We start from the raw sequence: 10,596 nt of genomic DNA on the forward strand, positions 1-10,596 counted from the left end.
CTTCAAGTACGTTCAATGCACGTCGCCAAAATTTTTTTGGCCGCACAGGTTCAGTTGAGACGAGCTCCTGATTCGTGCCCGAACCTGGCTCTGAACATAAGCTCCCATAAGGACTTGTGTCAACCAACGCGTGGTCTCCCTGCTTGCATAGATAACCACGGGGTTCGCTAAGGGCGACTGTTACAACGTGCGGAGATAGCGGCTTGAAACGGAGACCCATTAGAAAAAAAATGAACACACCGCAACAACAACAAAAAATAAAACAGAAGGAACAACAGAACAAAGATGGTCAAGTAGAGGAATACGGGACAGTCTTCCGTGGAAGCAGTAAGGTACCTAGATCCCCGGTACTCATCGCCACTCCAAAACAACCAGACAAAAATGGGGAAAAGACAGCCTCAAGAGAGACTCCGATCATACAAGCAGCACCGGCAAAACAAGGAGAAGGAAGAGCACCCCCGCTGCCGCTAAAGAAGGATCTCAAAACTCGCCGAAACAAGAGTACATCACCCAAATGAGACGAGCAGAAGAGGAATTCCTAGAAAAGTGCAAGGATGTAGTGCAAAAAATTAAGTTGACGACGGCAAAACAAAAGAACGTCAGCATGGACGTCAAGAATGGAACGGCACAGCTAGACGAACTCTTCGACGTCATAAAGAGCTACCGCAGAAACTGGCTCACTGCAGAAAACGAAAAACGGCGATAGGGCCCGATAGAAGAGGACAAGGTGTTTGCATTAAATGCGGCCAACAAAGGCACAAATTGAAAGAGTGCACAAAGCCTCCTTCATGGTGCCTTTGCGGAGAGGCTGAAAAAGCCGATCACATCCCGAGCTCCGCAAAGTGCACGGTATATAGGAACTACCGAAACAGATGAAGATCCTACAAGCCAACATGCATAGATGCAAGGCCGCTGGCGCACTACTCTCACAAATGGTGATGGAGAACGACTACGAGATAATCATCATAAGCGAGCAATACAAAAAGAAAGAGAGAGCTCAACCGCCGCTATATGGCTACCACCAGGGAGTAACGCCAGCACTGTAAGCAATGGGAACGGCAACGGTTTTGTCTGGGCCAAGTGCGACCTTTTCACAGTAATTAGCTGCTACTTGACGCCAAGCGATAGTATACAGGAATTCCAAGAAAAGCTCGACAATATAGAGGACACAGCCAGGGCTATAGAAGGTCAATTGATTATCGCCGGAGAACTAAACTCCAGAGCCGTAGAGTGGGGCACCCAAACACTGACTCGAGAGGAAAGCGAATTTTAGAAATGGCTGCGCGGCTAGCTCTAGTAGTGCTCAATACGGGAAATGCAACCACGTTCATAAGACCGGGATGCGAGGAAACCACACCAGATATCACCCTATCAACAGAACGCATGGCAGGCTCGATAAAAAATTGAAAAGTCCTGGAAGACTACACTGGCAGCGATCATCACTACATCTCTTTCATGATCGGCACTGGAAGAAACGCTTACCAGCTCAGAAATAATAGTGGAACACAAAAGTGGAATATTTCGAAACTGGACACATCGAAATAGATCGCCGCAATAGACGAGCAGAACCCACATAACGACCCCTCCCTTATAGCAAGAAAATCAGTCGAGCACACAATGTTTAAGATAACCAAAGCCTGCCAAAAAGCAATGTCTAAGGCTTCAAACGTAAAGCAGCAGTCTACTTGTGGGCCGAAAATATCGCCCAACTCAGACGCACATGCCTTCGCCTTCGCAAATCCTACACGAGATCCAGGCGCAGAAAAGCCGCACCCCAAAAAGCCGAGCATCGACGACAGTAAAAAGAAAAAATGGGAGAAACTACGGAGGATATAAACAGAAACCCCTGGGGACTAGGGTATAAAATAGTGATGAAAAAACTCGGCGCTCGAGCAAAGCCACCTGACGTAACCGCTGCCAAAATGGATCACATCGTGAACGCACTATTCCCCACACACAAAATAAGGGGCAGTGATCCAGAAGAAACTCTAAGTACTGCGCAAATCCCCCAGTTCACACTTGAAGAGCTGAAAGTAACCACTGGCAAGCTCAAGGCCAACAAATCACCCGGCCCGGACAAGATCCCAGCAGAAGTCCTCAAAATAATCGCTGCAAAGCGCCCAGGAGTGCTACTGAATATGTTCAACGCCTGCCTTGAAGCCGGAATATTCCCTGAACCCTGGAAAAAGCAACGGCTGGTGCTAATCAGTAAGGCAAAAGGAGACCCCAATTCACCATCAGCATACCGTCCATTATGCATGCTAGACACAGCGGAAAAGCTGTACGAAAGCCTACTTAAACCCTGACTCGAAGCGGCTATCTACGAAGCTGGAGGACTGTCCCCTAGACATTACGGCTTTAGATCCGGCAGATCAACCATAGGAGCTATAAAATGCGTCATAGGAAGCGTAGAAGCCGCACAACGCAGATGGCATAAATACAAAAAAATAGTGTTGCTGGCGACTCTAGATGTCCGAAACGCCTTCAACAGCGCTAGATGGGTAGATATGATCGACGCCCTCGAGAAAAGTTTCAAGATACCCGACTACCTCAGGGTTGTGGTGCGGAGCTACCTCAGTAACAGGAAACTGCTGTTCGAAACTAAAGAGGGACCACGGCAGATAGCAGTCACGTCAGGGGCAGCACAAGGATCCATTCTAGGCCCAGACCTGTGGAACATTAGTTATGACGAAATATTAAAACTATAAATGCCAGATGAATCGTATCTAATTGGCTACGCGGACGACATTGCAGCAGTAATCAGAGCAAGGGATACAGAAGAAGAACGGAAAAAGCTGAATCAGGTCATGATACGGACGCAAGATGGCTCGACACACACAACCTCCAGCTCGCTACGGAGAAAACAGAGCTACTGCTGCTAACAAACAAGCACATACCTCTCGAGATAAGCATGCACACGACTACGGATACTCTTAGGACACAGAGAGCAGTAAACTACCTAGGCGTAAGACTGGACCCCAGACTAACCTTCTGGGTAAAAATCCAGCACGCCGCAGGTAAGGCAGCGAAGATCACTTCTCAACTGAGCCGATTAATGGCTAACATAGGAGGCCTCAGCCAAGAAAAGGGAAAGCTCCTAATATCGACGACAATCAGCGTCCTATTATACGGAGCCGGAATCTGGGCAGACGCGCTTAAAAAGGAAAACCGGTATAAGGCAGTGGCCAGAGTGTACCGCACCGCAGCCCTCAGAGTTGCATTTGCCTATAGAACAGAATCAGGCGACGCAATATTAGTTATAAGCGGAAATGCTCCAATCGACTTTCTAGCATACGAAAGGAAAAGGCTGTGGGAGCTAAAGAAATCACCCGGCAATAACAAGAGCGCAATACAGCAAATAAGGAAAGATACGATAACATCATGGCAACAAAGATGGGAAAATGAAAGTCGCGGCAGGTGGACGGCCAGGCTGATGAAAGATCTAGATTTATGGACATAACCCAGCTGTTATCCGGCCACGGATACTTCAAAAAGTACCTTTACAGAGTGGCAAAAGTCGAAGAGCCGTCATGTCTATACAACGACTCCACAGAAGACGACGCTGAACACACTTTCTTTGAATGTGAGCGCTGGCAAGAAGAACGCACCGCCGTAGAAGACCTGGTCGGCCCAATAAACGCTGACAATTTAATCAGCGTCATGTTGGAGAGCGAAACAAACTAAGGGATTATCCATAAATATGCAGCACTCTTGCTACGACTCAAAAAGCGGGACCTGGACGCAGGTGTGCAGATGTAAATCTCTCAGCGAGAAAAATGGAACGCCACCCTGAAGTAATGCAAACGCGGTCCCAGGGTGGTTCCTTAGAGAGGGGGTTTTTAGTGATCTGCAAGTGGCACATACCGCTGCTGTGCACCGATAGCACCGATGATGCGGAAGGCATTTTCCACCCCCTCACCAGCAAAAAAGAAAAAAGTATTATAGTTTTGTTCACCTAACTGTTGTACGTATCACCTAAAACTAATCGAGATAGATATAGGATTATACTTATATGCATATACATGATCAGGATGACGAGAAAAGTTGAAACCTGGTTGACTGTCTGTCTGTTGGTAACTTGAGTAAAAATTGAGATATCTTGATGAAACAGGTATACAGGCTCCATAGTACAAACAAAATTCGAGTTCGTAGATGGCCGTAATCGGACCACTGCCACGCCCACAAATAGCCATTAACCGAAAACCTTTTCTTACTTGTTTATTTATGAATTTTCCTATCTTTTAAGTTGGATCAAACTTGACACATGTAAAATCGGTTCAGTAGTTAAGGAGCTTACCCCAGAAAGAAACGTCACACCCAAATAAAAAAAATTCTCGCGTCACGGTGTTCGTTGTCGAACTCCTCCTCCACTAAAAATACCACTAAGTGTTCACGATACCCCACTATACTATTATTTTTTTCTACAAAATTTTTTGTTTTCATTTTTTTTTTTTTATGCATTGAAAAATAAACACCATTCTAAGTTTGCACCCTACACCATCATTCACTGATTTTCAATCGCAATTTTTATACTATTGTGTTCTATCGACAGATCCACAAAAAGACAATCAAATATAATAAATGTATAATTTTTGTCGATTGGACAGACACACCGAAATTTCAATCGTTGGGCATGCTTTCATCCGACCATATTCTACAAAGAAGCTATCATCAGTTCTTCGCCGCCGTGCTTGAATAGCTCTGTATCGCCATCGATTAGGGAATAGGGTTCGAAATCTCTTGGTGTAATGCTTTCACTGCCGTTCAGCAGGGTGGAGAAGTGTTCCCTCCATATTTTTAATATGCTCTTGGCATCGATTACTAGATAACCTTTAGGGGTTCTACAAGAGTTTGCTCCGGTCTTGAAACCTTCTGTTAGTCGGCGCATCTTTTCGTAGATTCGAACATTACTCCTGTCGGCCAGCTTGTCAAGCTCTTCATACTCACGCATTTCGGTTTCCCAAATTTTTTTTTTTTGCAAAAACGCCTCGATTCCCTTTTCAACTCTCGGTATCTACCCCATTCCGCACGTGTCGTAATCAGTTGTAACGTTGCGAGGTAGGTTTTCTCTCCGCTGCGACACGGCACTCCTCGTCGTACCAGATATTATTTTGCCTTGTCAGAAAACCAATGGTTTAGTTTTCAGCTGTACGTAAGATGCTTGAAATGCCGCTCCACAGTTTCCTTATACCGAGTTGCTGATGAGTGCTCTCAGAAAGCAAGAATACAAGCCGAGTAGAAAAGTGTTCGGCTGTCTGTTGTGATTGCAACTTTTCGATGTCGAACCTTCTTTGTGTTTGTTGACGTGCGTTTTTTCCTGCACAGAGGCGAGTGCGTATCTTGGCTGCAACAATATAGTGGTCCGAGTCGATGTTAGGACCTCGGAGCGCACGTACATCTAAAACACTGGAGACGTATCTTCCGTCTTTCACAACATGATCGATCTGGTTGGTAGTTTTTCGATCCCGAGACAGCCAGGTAGCTTGATGAATCTTCTTATGCTGGAATCTAGTACTACAGATAACCATATTTCAGACCTCGGCGAAGTCTATCAGCCTCAACACATTTAGGGAAGTTTCATCGTGGAGGCTGAATTTAACGACCGTAGTGCCAAAGATACCTTCTTTGCCCACCCTGGAGTTAAAGCCGACAAGCACGATTTTAACATCGTGGTGGTTCAGTTCTAATAAGTGCCCTCCAAGCGCTCATAAAAGGCATCCTTTGTCTCATCGTCTTTCTCTTCCGTCGGGGCATGGGCGCAAATCAGCGATATGTTGAAGGACTTCGATTTGCGACGGCGTCCCTCTCTCACCAAGAATTCCACACCAAATTTGCGCTCCTTTATGTGAACACTGTAGTAAATGCCACAAAGACCTACTCGCATCAGTCCTTGTCCCGTCCATATACTTTCCTTAATGGTAGTGATGTCAATCTTCAGTCTAACGAGGACATCAACCAGCTGGACAACGGCACCTTTCCAATTAAGGGACCGGACATTTCAGGTGCATGCCCTCAAATCGTAATCCTTAACACGTTTGCAGGGGTTGTCATCAAAAGGGAGGTCTTTAATCCGAGGCTGTTTTTTACGTGGCGGGTCCCAAACCCAACGCACAAACCTGTGGAGGGATGTGTCGGCCTCTCACTTTAGCTCGCCTTCAAATGGATGTTTTCTGGTTACCCAGAAGATACTTGGTCAATGACCGGAAGTCGTGAGCTCCTTGAGCCATATGTAAGAGAATCCTTTCTGGACACTCCCAAGTGAATAGCAATCGGAGAACATTTTTCTCATTTGCGTGAACTTCTACACATGACTCACCTCTTGCTATGGATTATTTGTTTGGTTATACATTAGTTACCATGTCTATCGTATCGTTTACCTCTTTCTTTATAAATAAAACAATTTAAATTCTTATTTTATTTCTTTTTATTCAGTTTTTTTTTTTTTAATTTACATGTGTATACATAATAGTTCCATTTTTTCTTTCTATTTTTACAAATTTTTAGTAATTATTTTGGATTAGCTTTAAATATTAGCAAGTACATTTAGACTAGAGGACCCGTCCACGCTTTACTGTGGCTGAGGAATGGTACCATCCATATGGTACCAACTATACAATTTTTAGTCAGCCCCACCTTTAAAAGAAACGTATAGAAATTTGGCAACTGAGGAACTATTAGTTAATGAGATATAGCAATTTTTGTGAAGCAACTTGTGTTAGTTTACAAAAAAAGGATCAAAAAGTATTTCGTGAGTTAATGAAGCATTGCTTTTTGGGGGAAAAATACTGTTGAATTTGGGCTCTGCACCAGGGAAATGTGGCGCTGAAAAGAGATTCGCTAAGTTGGAAAGAGGCGAAATGAGCACCGAATACTCCCTAAAGAGGCGAAAGCAAAGTGGGTGCTGCGCAAGTTCATAATCCAACAAAAATAACGATTTGCTAATTCCAAAGAGTGTTTGAGTGCTCTTTAAACGTAATAAATCCGAATCGGACAAACGGTGCGTGACAATAAAAAAATGGCTCCATCATTTCACACAAGAGTCCAATTGACAGTCAGCCTAGTGGACTGCACATTATAAACCAGTCCGCAAGCGTGAAAAGATGAAAAAGTCGTCTGGAAAAGTTATGGCATCAGTCATTTGGGATACACGTGGTATAATATTCCTTACTGAGTCAGCTAGGATACATTATACTGCCTAAATCATTGCCATTTCCAATATGTAGGAATTGAATTATTTTTGAGGAAGGATCATCGTTTCCGTTTAAATATTGTACTGCTCTGTGCAATGCTTCCAAAATATTTTTGTATATCTGAAATTATAATATATCTATCCTTTTTATCAACACTATAGTTATTCCGCTAGTTTTTATGTTAGACTAGTGTTCTCCCGCTGTTTAGATTTCTAATCATCTAAAATGTGTACATAAACAGATATCGTATTACAAATATTTATGTGCATTATCGCTAGCACATACAAATATAGTCTTAAGCGTAGATATGTTTTTCAAATACCAATTTTTATCAACGCTGTAATTAATGTTCATTCAATATTTAATGTATACAAAAAAATATTATTGTAGTGCCTATGTAAAGGATCACAAATGGTCCTAAACTAATAACAGATAAGAAATAGTTATAACACATACCGCTGAGAACACTTATAATTAAGATATTTGTACATACTGTCGGTATACACAGTAGATTAATATTAAGATATGTATATGTATGTACTCCGCATGTGGTGCATACATGAATCAGGATAAGGAAATCTATAAATATAGGAGCTCTGGGCAAGTAGATCTGAGTACTATTATATTTTATAACCGAAACCTTCGCGTCGTTATTCAATTGGTAAAACCGATATTTTCAAAACACGCGAGTGGAGTGAAAATCAAAAAGTGTGTAAAAAAAAAGTGGATAATAAATTGCAAAACAAACACAAAATGGTTTATATAATAAATTGCAATAAAAAATAAATAAAGGGAAGAATGCCACGCAAGCCGCCAATGAAATTAGTGAAGTTTATAGCACTGACAGACGGTTAGCGTTCAAGAGTTATACTATGTTCACATATAAGCAGGTTAGCCTGGTTAGCTAGGTTAACTAGGTTATCTTGTAACCTACCCATAAAATGCGAGGTTAGCCATATAATTTGTATGAAAAGATAACCTCGGTCTGCTTTATAACCTACGCGGTTATTTTATAACCTACTAAAATATGCATTGTTGCATTGGAAAGCAGTCGAAATATACTCGAAATTGCGACACTTCAGTATCTATTGTGAATATTTTTGCTTTAATTTGACAGCAACTGACAAAAGGTATAAATTTTAATTTATATATTTTTATTTTTTATGCATACAAATATACTTATATATAATAATTTTATTAAATTGTAATTAGGAAAAGGAAAAACCGTGTCAGATGGACAGTAGATGCAGAGAAATTGCTGCTATTGCACTGGGCAGATAGTATAGAAGAATTACGAAGCGCGAAAAAAAATTTTCATATCTTTGCGAAAAGGAAAAGGAATTTTCAAAAAGGCAGATGAACTACAGTGCAGCTGAAATAAAGGAAAAAGTGCATAATTTTACCAATCGATACAAGTAAGTACATTTAAAATTAGAAAAGTATATTTTGCTGCATACTCACAGCATTATAATATGTATCTTATTTTATAGATTAGAAAAGAATGCGGTGGGTATGACTGGTGGTTCGCCTTCCTCTTGGATCCACTACAAGGAGGTGGAAGAAATACTCAGTGGTAATAAAGCAGTAAATTTCAAAGAAATCATGCAAGAGAGTATAGGTAATATAAAAATGAAACTTTTGTTTGCTCTTTTATTTATTATTTTATTTTAATTCAAGATGTGGAACCAGAAGACAACATTGGTTGCGCTGCTATCTAACCTTCGACGAGCAGCCAATCCCAATTCATTTCAAGCGATGAGCTTTCAGGACTTTCGACGACTCCGGAGTCTGCAAAAGGAAGGAAATTAACCCATGAGCGTTTAATAGAGAATTTGGAAAAAACTTCAGATATGTTTGAGAAAGAAATGGAGTCCATGAGAGGGGTGCATGAAAGAATGGTGGAACTAACCGAAAAAGCAGTGCTTTCGGAAGAGAAAAGGAATGATATTTTAAAAGAAATGAGTGAAAATACGAAAAATTTTTATAAAGACCTTATTAATTTGTTAAATGAAAAATAAAAATAATTACAAATGTAGAACAAACTTACAAAATGAATTCGCAATCGCTCTTCTAATTGTTTCAGGTTCTGCTTCAAAATCTGCTACAGCATATGTGCGCTCGGGCTGTTCCAGGCGAACACTACTTTCGTAAGTGGTTTGTTCTTCTATCCATTTGTGGTTGATGACATCATTATGACAATTTAAAAAGTTATGCAATGTACAGGCTGCTTTAATTATAAGAGGAACATTTTTGATGTGGTTGTCGACTCCTTTCCCTATTCTCCTAAAACGAGCCTTTAGGTGTCCAAACGCATTTTCCACCACTCTTCGGCATTTGGACAATTGGTAATTAAAAATTTTTTCATGCTCTGGAGGATGTAAGTACTTGGAATGGATAGGGCTTCATTAGATTGTTGGCAAATCGGAAAGCCGAATCACCCATAATGCCCACAGGAACATTCACGCCATTAATAGTTTTGCTTTTTGCAGTAAAGATTGGGTCCTTCAATGCAGTATTTAGTTTGCTACATTGAAAAATTTTTGAGTCATTGCATCGACCTGGGCAGCCAACATTAATGTAGAGGAAGCGATATCTGGATAAAAAAGAATTTAATGAAAATATCAAGTGAAAATTCATTTTACCTCTAACCTATAATCCACAAGGGCAAATAAAACTGTGGAGTACCACCCGTTATAATTGTAATAGTCCGTGCAATCCTTTCCAGGTGGCCGAACTTTAATGTGGCAACCGTCTATGGCACCAAGACATTGCGGAAAGCCAAGCTTCTCAAACCCATGAACACACTCATCCACTTTTTCACTGTTCCTTAATTGTTCTGCCAAATAAATGGGACGCAATGATTGCCACACTTCTTGGCAAAAAGCAAGAAATATTTCGCTGACGATTGCTTTCGAAACACCGAATAGTCGTGCAACAGTTTCATACTCCGCCGAAGATTTTAATGTGTAGACGGCAACAGCTACTCTTTTCTGCAATGGGATGCACTTCCTATAGCATGAATCCTGTTTGGTAATACCTTTGACATATTCACACAATATTTCAAAGGTTGCCCTGCTCATGCGAAAGATTTCCTTAAAAACGCGGTCGTTCATTGATGGAACATCCTTTTCCCAGAAGTTCCCATGTCGCTTCTAAAGTATATGTATTTAAATGCAGTGAGTCGTCGCCGTGTACTGACGTATTTTTTTCTGCTCCGCGTTTTTTTATTTTATCGCTATTAATGCCGTGTGTTTGCGGGCATAGAGTTGACCGTGCTCAGCCCAAGATTGGTTGCCATAAATGCAATCAAATATTTCACTTGTCGTGCGTGAATCTATCACAGGCTGATGTAGATTTATTGGTGAAATCTAAAAATGCTTTTTATTGTAAAGCCTGCGCGGTAGTT

At 41.4% G+C, this 10,596-nt stretch overlaps 2 long non-coding RNA genes across 2 annotated transcripts; one reads left to right on the plus strand and one right to left on the minus strand.

Annotated features, from left to right (window-relative positions):
- Positions 1-208: 208 nt before the first annotated feature.
- On the plus strand, positions 209-6,412 carry LOC126766311 (uncharacterized). The gene is made up of 2 exons (XR_007668844.1): positions 209-5,478; positions 5,536-6,412. It is a non-coding gene; the product is annotated as an uncharacterized LOC126766311 (long non-coding RNA).
- A 2,109-nt stretch (positions 6,413-8,521) lies between these two features.
- LOC126766247 (uncharacterized) lies at positions 8,522-10,335 on the minus strand. The gene is made up of 4 exons (XR_007668770.1): positions 9,840-10,335; positions 9,238-9,783; positions 8,652-8,978; positions 8,522-8,562 (listed from the first exon to the last, which is right to left on the minus strand). It is a non-coding gene; the product is annotated as an uncharacterized LOC126766247 (long non-coding RNA).
- Positions 10,336-10,596: the final 261 nt, after the last annotated feature.

This window comes from Bactrocera neohumeralis, unplaced genomic scaffold (assembly GCF_024586455.1).
Source record: "Bactrocera neohumeralis isolate Rockhampton unplaced genomic scaffold, APGP_CSIRO_Bneo_wtdbg2-racon-allhic-juicebox.fasta_v2 cluster11, whole genome shotgun sequence".
In the NCBI taxonomy this organism is placed as follows: Eukaryota; Metazoa; Arthropoda; class Insecta; order Diptera; family Tephritidae; genus Bactrocera; species Bactrocera neohumeralis.